Below are 16,923 nucleotides of genomic sequence, written 5' to 3'. Positions count from 1 at the left end.
AGCTTTGCATACTCTTGGCATTCTACCAACCAGCTTCATGAGGAATGCTTTTCAAACAGTCTTGAAGGAGTTCCCACATATGCTGAGCACTTGTTGGCTGCTTTTCCTTTACTCTACACAGTAACCCACAGGCACGTGGTGAAAATCATCAGTGAAGAGGACAACAAGAGTCTCAGACCCAGGCGGACAGATGTTTAATTGGGTTGAGGTCGGGTGATTGTGGAGACCAGGCCATCTGATGCAGCACTCCATCACTTTCCTTCTTGGACAAGTAGCCCTTACACAGCCTGGAGGTGTGTGTTGGGTTATTTTCCTGTTGAAAAACAAATGATAGTCCCACTAAGTGCAAACCAGATGGGATGGCGTATCGCTGCAGAATGCTGTGGTAGACATGCTGGTTAAGTGTGCCTTGAATTCTAAATAAATCACAGACAGTGTCACCAGCAAAGCACCATCACACCTCCTCCTCCATGCTTCACGGTGGGAAGCACACATGCGGAGATCATCCGTTCACCTGCTCTGCATCTCACAAAGACACAGCGTTGGAACCAAAAATCTCACATTTGTACTAATCTGACCAAAGGACAGATTTACACCGGTCTAATGTCCATTGCTCATGTTTTTTTGGCCCAAGCAAGTCTCTTCTTCTTATTGGAGTCCTTTAGAAGTGGTTTCTTTGCAGCAATTTGACCATGAAGGCCTGATTCATGCAGTCTCCTCTGAACAGTCGATGTTGAGATGTGTTTGTTACTTTAGTTTTGGCTGCAATTTCTGAGGCTGGTACCTCTAATGAACTTATCCTCTGCAGCAGAGGTAACTCTGGGTCTTTCCTTTCCTGTGGCGGTCCTCATGAGAGCCAGTTTCATCATAGCGCTTGATGGTTTTTTGCGACTGCACTTGAAGAAACTTTCAAAGTTCTTAAAATGTTCCGGATTGACTGACCTTCATGTCTTAAAGTAATGATGGACTGTCGTTTCTCTTTGCTTATCTGAGCTGTTCTTACCTTGATACCAATGGACTTGGTATTTTACCAAATAGGGCTAACTTCTGTATACCACCCCTACCTTGTCACAACACAACTGATTGGCTCAAACACATTAAGAAGGAAAGATATTCCACAAATTAACTTTTAAAAAGGCACACCTGTTAAATGAAATGCATTCCAGGTGACTAATTTCTGAAGCTGTTTGAGAGAACGCCAAGAGTGTACAAAGCTGTCATCAAGGCAAAGGGTGCCAACTTTGAAGAGTCTCAAATATAAAATATATTTAGATTAGATTTTTTAAACACTTTTTTGGTTACTACATGATTCCATATGTGTTATTTCATAGTTTTGATATCTTCACTATTATTCTACAATGTAGAAAATAGTAAAAAATAAAGAGAAACCCATGAATGAGTAGGTCTTCTAAACATTTTGACTGGTACTGTAGGTGCGCCTGAACACACACACACACACAGGACTCACCTAAATATAATGATCATCAGAATGAAGAAACTGACTTAATGACATACTACTGAACAACACGATTGTACACACACACACACACACACACACACACACACACACACACACACACACACACACACACACACACACACACACGCGCACACACACCTGATCTGAATCATACCAGCACATTACGCAGTAACCCACAGACACGTGGTGAAAATCATCCGTGGAGGATGATGACAGAGTCTCAGACCCAGACAGACAGATGTTCCATCTAGAACAGGGCTGGAGCAACGTTGAAACAACAGAAACAAGAACTCTGAACTCATCATGAGGCGTTGCTCGAGGGTACTGGGCAATTGTTTTTCTTTTTTTTTTGTGAGCACCGAGGAAGGCGTTTAAAATATCGAATTTCACATGGTTCTCTCTAATCATCTGAGATCGAAGTATATTTCTAGTGATCAGGCTGGTTTAAATAGTTTCATCGTCTGATGGTATACAGGAATGTTTTCAGATCAGTCTGGCTCTTTACTGAACTGATCCTCTTCATAATGTATTACTGATAGAGACAGATAACACAGTGGAACAGAACCTCTACATAATGTATTACTGATAGAGACAGATAACACAGTGGAACAGAACCTCTTCATAATGTATTACTGATAGAGACAGATAACACAGTGGAACAGAACCTCTACATAATGTATTACTGATAGAGACAGATAACGCAGTGGAACAGAACCTCTTCATAATGTATTACTGATAGAGACAGATAACACAGTGGAACAGAACCTCTTCATAATGTATTACTGGTAGAGACAGATAACACAGTGGAACAGAACCTCTTCATAATGTATTACTGATAGAGACAGATAACACAGTGGAACAGAACCTCTACATAATGTATTACTGATAGAGACAGATAACACAGTGGAACAGAACCTCTTCATAATGTATTACTGATAGAGACCGATAACACAGTGGAACAGAACCTCTACATAATGTATTACTGATAGAGACAGATAACACAGTGGAACAGAACCTCTACATAATGTATTACTGGTAGAGACAGATAACACAGTGGAACAGAACCTCTACATAATGTGTTACTGATAGAGACAGATAACACAGTGGAACAGAACCTCTACATAATGTATTACTGATAGAGACAGATAACACAGTGGAACAGAACCTCTTCATAATGTATTACTGATAGAGACAGATAACACAGTGGAACAGAACCTCTTCATAATGTATTACTGATAGAGACAGATAACACAGTGGAACAGAACCTCTACATAATGTATTACTGATAGAGACAGATAACACAGTGGAACAGAACCTCTACATAATGTATTACTGATAGAGACAGATAACACAGTGGAACAGAACCTCTTCATAATGTATTACTGATAGAGACAGATAACACAGTGGAACAGAACCTCTACATAATGTATTACTGATAGAGACAGATAACACAGTGGAACAGAACCTCTACATAATGTATTACTGATAGAGACAGACAACACAGTGGAACAGAACCTCTACATAATGTATTACTGATAGAGACAGACAACACAGTGGAACAGAACCTCTTCATAATGTATTACTGATAGAGACAGATAACACAGTGGAACAGAACCTCTACATAATGTATTACTGATAGAGACAGATAACACAGTGGAACAGAACCTCTTCATAATGTATTACTGATAGAGACAGATAACACAGTGGAACAGAACCTCTACATAATGTATTACTGATAGAGACAGATAACACAGTGGAACAGAACCTCTACATAATGTATTACTGATAGAGACAGACAACACAGTGGAACAGAACCTCTTCATAATGTATTACTGATAGAGACAGATAACACAGTGGAACAGAACCTCTTCATAATGTATTACTGGTAGAGACAGACAACACAGTGGAACAGAACCTCTACATAATGTATTACTGATAGAGACAGATAACACAGTGGAACAGAACCTCTTCATAATGTATTACTGGTAGAGACAGATAACACAGTGGAACAGAACCTCTTCATAATGTATTACTGATAGAGACAGATAACACAGTGGAACAGAAGCTATTCACCAGACCAGCCTGTTTTGTCTTTGTCCCAAATGACATCCTTTATTCCCTATAGTCCACTTAAAGGTCTCTGGTCAAACGTAGTGCACTTCTGTCTGTATATAGGTGGAAAGGGTGTGATTTGGGCCGCACTCCATCTGTCCACCTCCGTACTGCTTTCTCTTTGTTCCCGTAATGTGACCGCAGGGAGAGGAGAAAAGAAAAGCTCCAGACAAAACACAGGTGTGCGTACTAGTTGTGGAGGTATAGCTGCCGAGTAGAAGAAGTCCACTGTTCTGCATTGACATGAAGAGGTTCGTTAACCTCTGCTGTTTGAATCACATGCAGACATCTGGTTTGAGTTTGAATGACAAACTTTGATTAGTTAGTTCAACTAAAGCCTGAAGCCTTTGGGTTTTCACAGTCAGGATTTAGAATGATGTTATAAATACAACGCCTACTCTGGTTGAACTTGTATGTTGCTTCAGAAATAACCAGGGTGTAGAAATACAATTAAAAACAGCTAATGAATTACATAAACATTCTGAACAGACGTTTTCAACAGTAACAGAGCAGACGACCAACAGACACAAACAGAGCAGAATATAATCAGTTCACAGAATCACATACATACCCTGTTCAGAGAGCTGGCTTGGTCTCCCAGGCCTTACACAGGATACCATTAAGGAAGAGGTGGGTAGCCGCATGGGCCAGACTCCTGTCAACAAGTGATAGACTTGTCTACATTAGACTGGGTCAGAGAGAGAGAGACAGAAAGAGAGAGAGAATGAGAGAGAGAGAGAGAACGAGAGAGAGAGAGAACAAGAGGCAGAAGAGAGAGACAGAAAGAGAGAGAGAGAACGAGAGAGAGAGAATGAGAGAGAACGAGAGAGAGAGAGAACGAGAGGGAGGAGAGAGAGAGACAGAAAGAGAGAGAGAGAACAAGAGAGAGAGAGAAGGAGAGGGAGAAGAGAGAGAGGGGAGAGAGAGAGAGAGGAAGAGAGAGGGGGAGAAGAGAGAGAGAAAGAGGGGGAGAGGAGAGAGAAGCGATAGAGAGACAGAAAGAGAAAGAGGGAGAAAGAGGGAGAGAGACAGAAAGAATGAGAGAGAGAAGGAGAGGGAGAAGAGAGAGAGAGAATGAGAGAGAGAGAGAGAGAGAAAGAGAAACAGAGAGAGAAAGAGAGAAGGAGAGGGAGAAGGAGAGAGAACGAGAAAGAGAGAGAGAGAAGGAGAGGGAGAAGAGAGAGAGAGAGAGAATGAGAGAGAGAGAGAGAGAGACAGAAAGAGAAAGAGAGAAGGAGAGAATGAGAGAGAGAGAGAGAGAGAGAGAGACAGAAAGAGAAACAGAGAGAGAAAGAGAGAGAGAGAGAGAGAGAGAGAGAGAAAGAGAGAGAAGAGAGAGTAGTAGAAGAGAGAGAGAGAGCCAGAGCGAGAGGGAGAAGAGAGAGAGAGAGTCGGCCTGTGAGAGAGAGAGAGAGTCGGCCTGTGCTCACCCTAGAGAGGAATTTTATTTCTTTCAAAGAGCACCGGGGACTAAGGGAGGGGAACGGAATGGTGACCTCGCCACTTTGACCTTTGATATTACTGGACCGTCCTCTAAAAATGTGGTCATTTCTGAGGGCGTAACTTTGTCATTATGGAATAGCAAGCTGCTTGTACGTATCCTGAACATGTTGTTTGAATTTAGGGTCATTCCATTATTAGAGGAACAGAGTATCGTAGAGGAAGACTTTCAACATTAAACATTTGTGACAGTAATATACTTTACTTGAACGTTATGTCAGGACTTTCCCTTGCGTACAGCTGCCTTATCCACATCAGACAGTCTTTCCTAAGATTCTGAGGAGCTCTCTGATGAATTAAAAAATATATATATTTCACCTTTATTTAATTAACCAGGTAGACCAGTTGAGAAAAAGTTCTCATTTACAACTGCAACCTGGCCAAGATAAAAACAAAGCAGTGCGTCACAAACAACAACACAGAGTTACACATGGGATAAACAAACACGCAGTCAAGAATACAATATAAAAAATGCAGTGATCTGTGAGCTGCTCTGGCTTCTGGGGATTAAAGTTAGTGAGGGAGATATGAGTCTCCAGCTTCAGTGATTTTTGCAGTTCGTTCCAGTCATTGGCAGCAGACAACTGGAAGGAAAGGCGGCCAAAGGAGGAATTGGCTTTGGGGGTGACCAGTGAAATATACCTGCTGGTGCGCCTGCTACGGGTGGGTGCTGCTATGGTGACCAGTGATCTGAGATAAGGTGGGGTTTTACCTAGCAAAGACTTATAGTTGACCTGGAGCCAGTGGGTTTGGTGACAAATATGAAGCGAGGGCCAGCCAATGAGAGCATACAGTTCGCAGTGGTGGGTGGTATATGGGGCTTTGGTGACAAAACGGATGGAACTGTGATAGACTGCATCCAATTTGCTGAGTAGAGTGTTGGAGGATATTATATAAATGACATCCAATCCTCCCGAAGACGAGGATCGGTAGTATAGTCAATTTTACGAGGGTATGTTTGGCAGCATGACTGAAGGATGCTTTGTTGCGAAATAGGATGTCGATGCTAGATTTGATTTTGGATTGGAGATGCTTAATGTGAGTCTGGAAGGAGAGTTTACAGTCTAACCAGACACTTAGGTATTTGTAGTTGTCCACATATTCTAAGTCAGAACCATCCAGAGTAGTGATGCGGGCAGGTGCGGGCAGCGATCGGTTGAAGTGCATGCATAGAGTTTTACTTGTATTTAAGAGCAGTTGGAGGCCACGGAAGGAGAGTTGTATGGTATTGAAGCTCGTCTGGAGGTTAGTTAACACAGTGTCCAAAGAAGGGCCAGATGTATACAGAATGGTGTTGTCTGCGTAGAGGTGGATCAGAGAATCACCAGCAGCAAGAGCGACATCCTTGATGTATACAGAGAAGAGAGTCGGCCCGAGAATTGAACCCTGTGGCACCCCCATATAGACTGGCAGAGATCCAGACAACAGGCCCTCTGATTTTACACACTGAACCCTAATCTGAGAAGTAGTTGGTGAACCAGGCGAGGCAGTCGTTTGAGAAACCAAGGCTGTTGAGTCTGCCGATAAGATTGTGGTGATTGACAGAGTCGAAAGCCTTTGCCAGGTCATAGGGTGCACGTTATGAGGAGCAGGGCACCATTTGGGATGCATCCTGTGTGATTGCACAGCCTGATACCCGAGGGCAGTATAAAATTATATGATTCATGAAGCGCGTTGTTAATCAATGTGAGGCTTCTGGAGTGGAGTGGCTAAAAACTGATGCAGGTCAGTGCATCTACTGTCACTGTCAGGAAACCCACAGGGTGTGGGAGATTTATACTCTATGGCCTAACTCTGGTTGCACCCTGATTCTCCATCCTTGGGACATAGTACAGGGAGATAACCAGGGAGAAGGCTCTTCAGTTCAGGGAGATAACCAGGGGGGAAGGCCCTTCAGTCCAGGGAGATAACCAGGGGGAAGGCCCTTCAGTCCAGGGAGATAACCAGGGAAGGCCCTTGGACATAGTCCAGGGAGATAACCAGGGGGGAAGGCCCTTGGGACATAGTCCAGGGAGATAACCAGGGGGGAAGGCCCTTGGGACATAGTCCAGGGAGATAACCAGGGGGGAAGGCCCTTGGGACATAGTCCAGGGAGATAACCAGGGGGGAAGGCCCTTGGGACATATTCCAGGGAGAAAGGCCCTTGAGACATAGTCCAGGGAGAAAGGCCCTTGGGACATAGTCCAGGGAGATAACCAGGGAAGGCCCTTGGGACATAGTCCAGGTAGATAACCAGGGAGAAGGCTCTTCAGTCCAGGGAGATAACCAGGGGAAGGCTCTTCAGTCCAGGGAGATAACCAGGGGGGAAGGCCCTTGGGACATAGTCCAGGGAGATAACCATAGAGAACGTCTCCCTCTGAGTAACAAATTAAGGTAAATCAAATCAAATGTTATTGGTCACATACACATATTTATCAGATGTTATTGCGGGTGTAGCGAAATGCTTGTGTTCCTAGCTCCAACAATTGCAGTAATATGGAGAGAAGAAGAAGAGGAGACTAACTTGACACACCCCCTTTGGGAGCATGGCTGTCCACTATGGATCTCCACGTCACTCTCTTCTGTGTGAGAGGGGCTTATTCCTCTAGCCAGGAGATTCCACATGTTGCTCCGCTGCTGTAGAGTGGAGCGTAGAGGAAGAAAATAATAGTCTTTTTTTCAGTGTTCTTCAGGCTTGTGCATGCTGATTGAACTCATCAATATTGATCAAGTCCTTTATTGAATGCTTTGTGTGTTAGAACTGGACTAGAGCAAACATGTCCTCCCCAGTGAAGGAAAGGGTTGTCATGTGATGTCTGTCTGTCTGTCTGTCTGTCTGTCTGTCTGCCTGTCTGCCTGTCTGTCTGTCTGTCTGTCTGTCTCTCTGTCTGTCTGTCTGTCTGTCTGTCTGTCTGTCTGTCTGTCTGTCTGCCTGTCTGCCTGCCTGCCTGTCTGCCTGTCTGCCTGTCTGTCTGTCTGCCTGCCTGCCTGCCTGTCTGTCTGATATTCAGTCAGGCATCTGGAGGACAACTCAGAGCCCCCCCCCCCCCCCCCCCCCTGGCTATCTGGAGCTTGGCCACAGTACAGAGTACACAGTATTACGAACCTGTCTAGTCTTCTGGCAAACCTTTACAGATGACCTTGTGGTTGAGATGACGTTGAGTTTTAGCCAAATTCTGTTATTGTGCCTCCAGAAACAGTCTTCTATTTTCTTTGTTCCGTTGTTCTACGGTAACTAGACTTGGCCAGGTAGAGCGAAACGGTTGATGAATCATGAATAACATCACTGTTAGCCGGAGTTCACCCCACAATCAGTCATTTTTACATTAGCTCAGGAAATCTTGTTAATCTATTTCCACGCGAGAGAGATACAAAAAAAACTTTTCCACCAGAACGTTCCCTGCGAGAGACCGTGAGAACTAGAGAAAAAAGGAGAGATGAGATAAGGACCAAATGAGAGAACAAAAGTATCCAATGAGAATACAAAATACCTTCAGCCCCAGGAAGGAAAAGATTTGACCTCTTAATTCAGGTAATAACATGTAAGAAGGCCAGATGGCAGGAAGTACGGAATTGAATCACTCTCAGATAGACCTAACAAGAACAGTGTGGATAGGTACTGTAGTTGAACAGACCCGAGTCTAACTAGGGGGATAGGTACTGTAGTTGATCAGACCTGGGTCTAACTAGGGGGATAGGTACTGTAGTTGAACAGACCTGAGTCTAACTAGGGGGAAAGGTAGATCGCAGATCATACCTGGGTCTAACTAGGGGGAGCGGTAGATAGCAGATCAGACCTGAGTCTAACTACGGGGAAAGGTAGATAGCAGATCAGACCTGAGTCTAACTAGGGGGAAAGGTAGATAGCAGATCAGGCCTGAGTCTAACTAGGGGGAAAGATGGATAGCAGATTATACCTGGGTTTAACTAGGGGGAAAGGTGGATAGCAGATCATACCTGGGTTTAACTAGGGGGAAAGGTAGATAGCAGATCAGACCTGTCTAACTAGGGGGAAAGGTAGATAGCAGATCAGACCTGAGTCTAACTAGGGGGAAAGGTAGATAGCAGATCAGACCTGAGTCTAACTAGGGGGATAGGTAGATAGCAGATCAGACCCGGGTCTAACTAGGGGGAACGGTAGATAGCAGATCATACCTGGGTTTAACTAGGGGGAAAGGTGGATAGCAGATCATACCTGGGTTTAACTAGGGGGAACGGTAGATAGCAGATCATACCTGGGTTTAACTAGGGGGAAAGGTGGATAGCAGATCATACCTGGGTTTAACTAGGGGGAACGGTAGATAGCGGATCATTTATATAAATCAGAAATAATAGAAGTCCAGGAATCGTACCCAGTGGAACACCACATTTGGGCTAGGGTCACAACGTGACCTAAATTTTGTGGACACCTGCTCGTCGAACCTCTCATTTCAACGTCATGGGCATTAATATGGAGTTAGTCCCCCCTTTGCTGCTGTAACAGCCTCCACTCCTCTGGGAAGGCTTTCCACTAGATGTTGTAACATTGCTGCAGGGACTTGCTTCCATTCAGCCACAAGAGCATTAGTGAGGTCGGGTCACTGATGTTGGGTGATTAGGCCTGGCTCGCAGTCGGCATTCCAATTCATCCCAAAGGTGTTCGATGGGGTTGAGGTCAGGGCTCTGTGCAGGCCAGTCAAGTTATTCCAAACCGATCTCGACAAACCATTTATGTATGGACCTCGCTTTGTGCACGGGGGCATTGTCATGCTGAAACAGGAAAGGGCCTTCCCCAAACTGTTTCCACATAGTTGGAAGCACAGAATTGTCTAGAATGTCATTGTATTCTATACCATTAAGATTTATCTAATGGGCCGAGTGCGAACCATGAAAAACAGCCTCAGATCATTATTCATCCTCCACCAAACTTTACAGTTGGAACTATGTATTGGGGCAGGTAGTGTTCTCCTGGCATCCGCCCAACCTAGAATCGTTAGTTGAACTGCTAGATCCATGATTCACCATGTTTCCAGTGCTCCACCGTCCAATGGAGGCGATCTTAACATCACTCCAGCCGACGCTTGGCATTGTGCATGATGGTGATCTTAGGCTTGTGCGCAGCTGCTCAGCCATGGAAACCCATTTCATGAAGCTCCCAACTAACAGTTCTTGTGCTGATGTTGCTTCCAGAGGCAGTTCGGAACTTGGTAGTGAGTGTTGCTTTCAGAGGCAATTTGGAACTTGGTAGTGAGTGTTGCTTCCAGAGGCAGTTTGGAACTCGGTAGTGAGCGTTGCTTCCAGAGGCAGTTTGGAACTTGGTAGTGAGCGTTGCTTCCAGAGGCAGTTTGGAACTCGGTAGTGAGCGTTGCTTCCAGAGGCAGTTTGGAACTCGGTAGTGAGTGTTGCTTCCAGAGGCAGTTTGGAACTCGGTAGTGAGTGTTGCTTCCAGAGGCAGTTTGGAACTCGGTAGTGAGTGTTGCTTCCAGAGGCAGTTTGGAACTCGGTAGTGAGCGTTGCTTCCAGAGGCAGTTTGGAACTCGGTAGTGAGTGTTGCTTCCAGAGGCAGTTTGGAACTCGGTAGTGAGCGTTGCTTCCAGAGGCAGTTTGGAACTCGGTAGTGAGCGTTGCTTCCAGAGGCAGTTTGGAACTCGGTAGTGAGTGTTGCTTCCAGAGGCAGTTTGGAACTCGGTAGTGAGCGTTGCTTCCAGAGGCAGTTTGGAACTCGGTAGTGAGTGTTGCAACCGAGGACAGAGCATTTTTACACGCTTCATCACTCAGCGGTCCCATTCTGTGAGCTTTGTGTGGCCTATCATTTCGTGGCTGAGTTGTTGTTGCTCCTAGACATTTCCGCTTCACAATAACAGCACTTGCAGTTGACCCGGGCAGCTCTAGCAGGGCAGAAATTTGATGAACTGACTTGTTGGAAAGGTGGCATCCTATGACAGTTTCATGTTGGAAGTCACTGAGCTCTCCATTCTACTGCCAATGTTTGTCTATGGAGATTGCATGGCGGGGCGCTCAATTTTATACACCGGTCAGCAACAGATGTGGCTGAAATAGCCGAATCCACTAATTTGAAGGGGTGTCCACATACTTTTTTATATAGTGTATGAAGAGGATTGTTCACTATTTGGGTCCACAGCTGGAAAGCTGAAACACATTTTCGCATCCCAAAATGGCTGCCTATTCTCTATATAGTGCACTTCCATTGAGTGCTCTATTCAAAAGTAGTGCACTATATAGGAGATAGGGTGCCATTTGGGAAGCACTCATTCTCCTCATCAACCAGGGACTGATTCAGACTTCCAGAGGAGACTGAGGAGTCTCTGGCCAATCAAATCAACCAATAAACTACTGCACCAGGGAGAAGAGGAACACTTAGAACCTAGAGGTCATGAACTACTGCACCAGGGAGAAAAGGAACAATTAGGCCCTAGAGGTCCAGGGAGCTGACTAGGCTTCATCTGATCTGGGTCAATTAGGAAGTGAGTTATCAGAGAGAAACAGAACCCACATCAAACTGTGAATGGCAGTTTGTTTTCTGCACCGTGGACATTACTGAGGCTAGGCGTTGTTGGATGTTTAATATTGTCATCTTTGTTGATATAAAGGTTGTCGATTGATCTCACCACAACCTGCACCTCAGAGAGACACACAGCAGGGACAGAATATTCCTTCTTCCCACAGATGCAGTCACGCAGGCACACCCACTGTTGTGTTGACCTTGGATCATGATGTGTGGATTGATGTAATGTGTTTGAGGTGAGGCTCTCTAGCAGTGGGAATGGTAGGACTCACCTAAATATAATGATCATCAGAATGAAGAAACTGACTTAATGACATACTACTGAACAACACGATTGTACACACACACACACACACACACACACACACACACACACACACACACACACACACACACACACACACACACACACACACACACACACACACACACACACACACACACACACACACACACACACACACACACACACACACACACACACACACACACGTAAGGGGCTTCTGATTTCCTGGAATGCCATGGTCTACAGTGATTGCTGATATTTCAGGCTCAGTTGCTAATGTCCTTTAGGGCCGTTAGGGGAGAAGAGAAGAATAAATAGTTTGTTGAGACCAAGATGCTGTGTGACTCAGATTAAGCCTTTAGCGTGTGTGTGTGTGTGTGTGTCTGGCATTTGTGTGGAAACGTACAGGGCCGGACTGAACTGGGACCGTTGCTTGGGCTGTGTTGTTTGTGTCTCCTGGTTGGTATGATTTTGATTAGATTCTAGAGAGCATTGAACCCAACAAAGAGAGAACTTCTTGTTGGGAGAAGAATTCCACCCTTGTTCCCAGCCAGGCAGGCCCACAGAGGCCCTGCTAGAGATGGGAAGAGAGGCGTTAACCCGAACCAAACAGTTAGAGAGGAAAGACATGGACCGAACCAAACAGTTAGAGAGGAAAGACATGGACCGAACCAAACAGTTAGAGGGAGAAGACATGGACCCGAACCAAACAGTTAGAGGGAGAAGTGAAAGCATGGACCAAACCAAACAGTTAGAGGGAGAAGTGAAGGCATGGACCGAACCAAACAGTTAGAGGGAGAAGTGAAAGCATGGACCAAACCAAACAGTTAGAGAGGAAAGACATGGACCAAACCAAACAGTTAGAGGGAGAAGTGAAGGCATGGACCGAACCAAACAGTAAGAGAGGAAAGACATGGACCAAACCAAACAGTTAGAGAGGAAAGACATGGACTGAACCAAACAGTTAGAGAGGAAAGACATGGACCCGAACCAAAGAGACGGATTGCATAGAGGTGGGACCAGACACAATCTGCTTGGCTTGGTGTTTTTGTTGTAGGGTAAATCCATTTTGAATTCAATCACTTTTTTGACAGCACCCCTTTTGAATTTTACCCACACCTTCCATACATATTTTCCCAGTGCTCAGAAAGTAACGTTTTGGACATGAATGCCAAAACATTCAAAAGATAAAAAAGTACAACAACATGTTCTTGAATACAGGGTAGATGTCATGTTCTGGCTGATAAATGTACTAAAATGGAAATAAAATATACATTTCAACTTTCAAGTGGTTTGAAAATAAAAGAGAGCCGTACACTCTAGGAGCTCAGATGCAAAAATTGAATACCAACGTTTAGTCAACTTCTTGGAGGCAGGCCACTCGATTTCGTCTCTGTGTTATATTGGCATCGGACATGTCACCCTCCCTATGAGAGGGGGTGACCTTGATAATTTATTGTTAAAACGAGAGGCTGCGTGGATCTTTAATGTAAAGACCCTTGTGCCCTTCGGTCTCAACGTAGACTTTGATCTGAAGCCATTCTTGTGATTATTGTGACTTTGCCATTGTAATTGTTTGTAAACTTGTGTAGTTAAATTAATCTATGATCGTATGCTATCCATTTGTTTGTATGCTGTTCTTTGTATGCCATTTTAATATTTGATTATTAACCAATGATATTAGGCCACTCTTGGCCATGATTACAGACACCTGTGTGTCTTTTGACACTACATAAACGAGTCACCCTGCAGTGTTTGTGATTGTACCCTGATGAAGACAGCTTGGCAGTCGAAACGTTGGTAATTACATTTTTGCATCTGAGCTCCTAGAGTGTACGGCTCTCTTTAATTTTTACGTTTCTACTCCGCTAGCCAGCACCTCGTCTTAATAGGTGTGCGTTCTTTTTCTTCTAGAACTTTCAAGTGGTACCATAAAGGATGGCTGGAGGTCCAGACATCAGAAACTGCTGACTTTAAAGGCGAATAAATTACACTGTCAATCCTCCATAGGAAACCTACTGAAATCATAGACCCCGTAGACAGGACAATAGACATGACCTTTTAAGTCACACGTGTCAAACTCATTCCTGTGTTTGAAACGAGTGGCCGCAGCAGCGATCTAAGGCACTGCATCTCAGTGCAAGAAAAACAGACACACCGTTTCAATTCCAGGCTGAATCACATCCGGATGTGATTGGGAGTCCAATAGGGCAGTGCACAATTGGCCCAGCGTTGTCCGGGTTTGGCCAGTCTCCTCGCGTTGACTGCAGCGGTAGTGGTCGATCAGGGCCCTGTCGCTCCATCCCGCGCCGGCAGCCAGCGTCCTAAACTCCAGGGCGAACTCCTGTGCGCTCCTCGTCTCCTGCCTCAGATGGAAGAGGCCGATCTACCCTCGGCTGGGTGGTCGAAGAAAAGCCCGGAAACGGCGGGTGAACGGCTCAAACTGGTCCAACGCCACATCTCCCTCTCTCCACACGACGTTGGCCCACTCCAGGGCTTTCCCGGTGAGGCACAAGACGAAGGCGGACACCCTCTCACGGCACGATGGAGCCGGGTGGACAGTGTCCAGGTATAGGTCCAGTTGAAGAAGGAGCCCCTGGCAGTTCGCAGCCTCTCCGTATTACTCCTGGGGCAGGGAGAGACGAATCCCACTGGGACCAGGAGGAAGAGGGGCGCTCAGAGGAGACCCCGGTGCTGGTGGAGGCACTGTAAGAACTCCCTGTCTCTCCCAGTGGTCCATAGTCCGGACAACGCGGTCCATGGCGGTGCCAAGATGGTGAAGCATTGCTGCGTGCTCCCGGACGCGCTCCTCCACCCCTATAACCGGGGGTACCTGCTCCTGCTGACTCCAACTTCGGCGGAAGTCGTGACAACCAGTCCACCCACTGTTGAATTTCAACTTAATAAATCAGGTTTGTCAAATTCATTCCATGGAGGACCTAGTGTCTGCAGGTTTAAGTTTTGTATTTCAATTATGACCTAGACAACCAGGTGAGGGGAGTTCCTTACTAATTAGTGAACTAATTTTCGTCAATCAAGTACAAGAGAGGAAGAAAAAATACACAGACACTCCAAGGATTATTATTGTATTTAACTTGGCAAGTCAGAACAAATTCTTATTTACAATGACCGCCTACACCAGCACAGCCCGGACGATGCTGGGCCAATTGTGCACCGTCCTATGAGACTCTCAATCACGGCCGGTTGTGATACAGCCTGGATTTGAACTAGGGTGTCTGTAGTGACACCTCAAGCACTGAGATGCAGTGCCTTAGACCGCTGTACCACTCAGGAGCCCCACTAGTAAAGGCCCAGAGTTACAGACTGCTATATCAGTCCACTAATACAGGACTAGGAAAGGCCCAGTGTTACAGACTGCTATATCAGGCCCAGAGTTACAGACTGCTATATCAGGCCCAGAGTTACAGACTGCTATATCAGTCCACTAATACAGGACTAGTAAAGTCCCAGAGTTACAGACTGCTATATCAGTCCACTAATACAGGACTAGTAAAGGCCCAGAGTTACAGACTGCTATATCAGGCCCAGAGTTACAGACTGCTATATCAGTCCTCTAATACAGGACTAGTAAAGTCCCAGAGTTACAGACTGCTATATCAGGCCCAGAGTTACAGACTGCTACATCAGTCCACTAATACAGGACTAGTAAAGTCCCAGTGTTACAGACTGCTATATCAGGCCCAGAGTTACAGACTGCTATATCAGGCCCAGAGTTACAGACTGCTATATCAGTCCCAGAGTTACAGACTGCTATATCAGTCCTCTAATACAGGACTAGTAAAGGCCCAGAGTTACAGACTGCTATATCAGTCCCAGAGGTACAGACTGCTATATCAGTCCACTAATACAGGACTAGTAAAGGCCCAGAGTTACAGACTGCTATATCAGGCCCAGAGTTACAGACTGCTATATCAGTCCCAGAGTTACAGACTGCTATATCAGTCCTCTAATACGGACTAGTAAAGGCCCAGTGTTACAGACTGCTATATCAGTCCACTAATACAGGACTAGTAAAGGCCCAGAGTTACAGACTGCTATATCAGTCCACTAATACAGGACTAGTAAAGGCCCAGAGTTACAGACTGCTATATCAGGCCCAGAGTTACAGACTGCTATATCAGTCCCAGAGGTACAGACTGCTATATCAGTCCACTAATACAGGACTAGTAAAGGCCCAGAGTTACAGACTGCTATATCAGGCCCAGAGTTACAGACTGCTATATCAGTCCCAGAGTTACAGACTGCTATATCAGTCCTCTAATACAGGACTAGTAAAGGCCCAGTGTTACAGACTGCTATATCAGTCCACTAATACAGGACTAGTAAAGGCCTGTTAAAACAGGACATATAAAGGCCTAGTGCACTACTTTTGTGAAATCATATTTTTCCCACCGTTGTTTCAGGGACCATCAGCACTATGTTCCATGTCAAAGCAGTTCTGAAACACTGAAAGAAAACGCTCCCACCCATTTCCTTTCATTCTTCACCAACAGTCAGCGTAATAGAGGGAATAAAGAGAGAGAAGGTTGCTGAGCTACATTCTTATAAACGTCAGTCACATCCTGTGTGAGATAGGAACTGCATCCTGTACTTTACATGCTCATCGTTAACACAACCACACCCTCTGATTTGCCTAGCTCGCACACGTTCTCTGAATGATCACTAAACATCAGTAAATATTGCAGAGTGCAGATCTGATTCGTTATAACTCGGGGGGTGTAATAGTCGGGGGGAACGGACTGGACGACGGTGAGGTAACGTTGTTAGGAACGTTGGAAAGACGTCTTATTTTCTCCGCAATAAACGAAAAGCTCATTTATTTTGTGATTTCACAGCAACGTCCGGTGTTTGTTTGTGTTGGCGGCCGGCGGTAACCTGCTATAGCCTGTCTCTGTGTAACGAGTGTGATTATGTACTGGGAACTGGAGCCTATGTGTCATATTATAAACCATTAGAAACCAGGAGGGAGGGAGAGGGAGAGAGAAAGAGAGAGAGAGAAAGAGAGAGAGAGAAAGAGAGAGGGAGAGAGAGAGAGAGAGA

At 45.3% G+C, this 16,923-nt stretch overlaps 1 long non-coding RNA gene across 1 annotated transcript in view; it reads right to left on the bottom strand.

Annotated features, from left to right (window-relative positions):
- Window positions 1–3,687: 3,687 nt before the first annotated feature.
- Window positions 3,688–16,923, bottom strand: part of LOC149971522 (uncharacterized) — a 255,974-nt gene continuing 242,738 nt past the window's right edge. Inside the window, exon 3 of the long non-coding RNA XR_016492042.1 lies at window positions 3,688–3,825. This is a non-coding gene — a long non-coding RNA (uncharacterized LOC149971522). The remainder of the gene's footprint in view (window positions 3,826–16,923) is intronic.

The sequence above is a fragment of the Oncorhynchus mykiss genome, chromosome 25 (assembly GCF_057628025.1).
Source record: "Oncorhynchus mykiss isolate SJ-2025 chromosome 25, ASM5762802v1, whole genome shotgun sequence".
Lineage (NCBI taxonomy): Eukaryota > Metazoa > Chordata > Actinopteri > Salmoniformes > Salmonidae > Oncorhynchus > Oncorhynchus mykiss.
The sequence above is the reverse complement of the archived record's forward strand: the minus strand, read 5'-3'. Positions and strand labels throughout refer to the sequence as shown.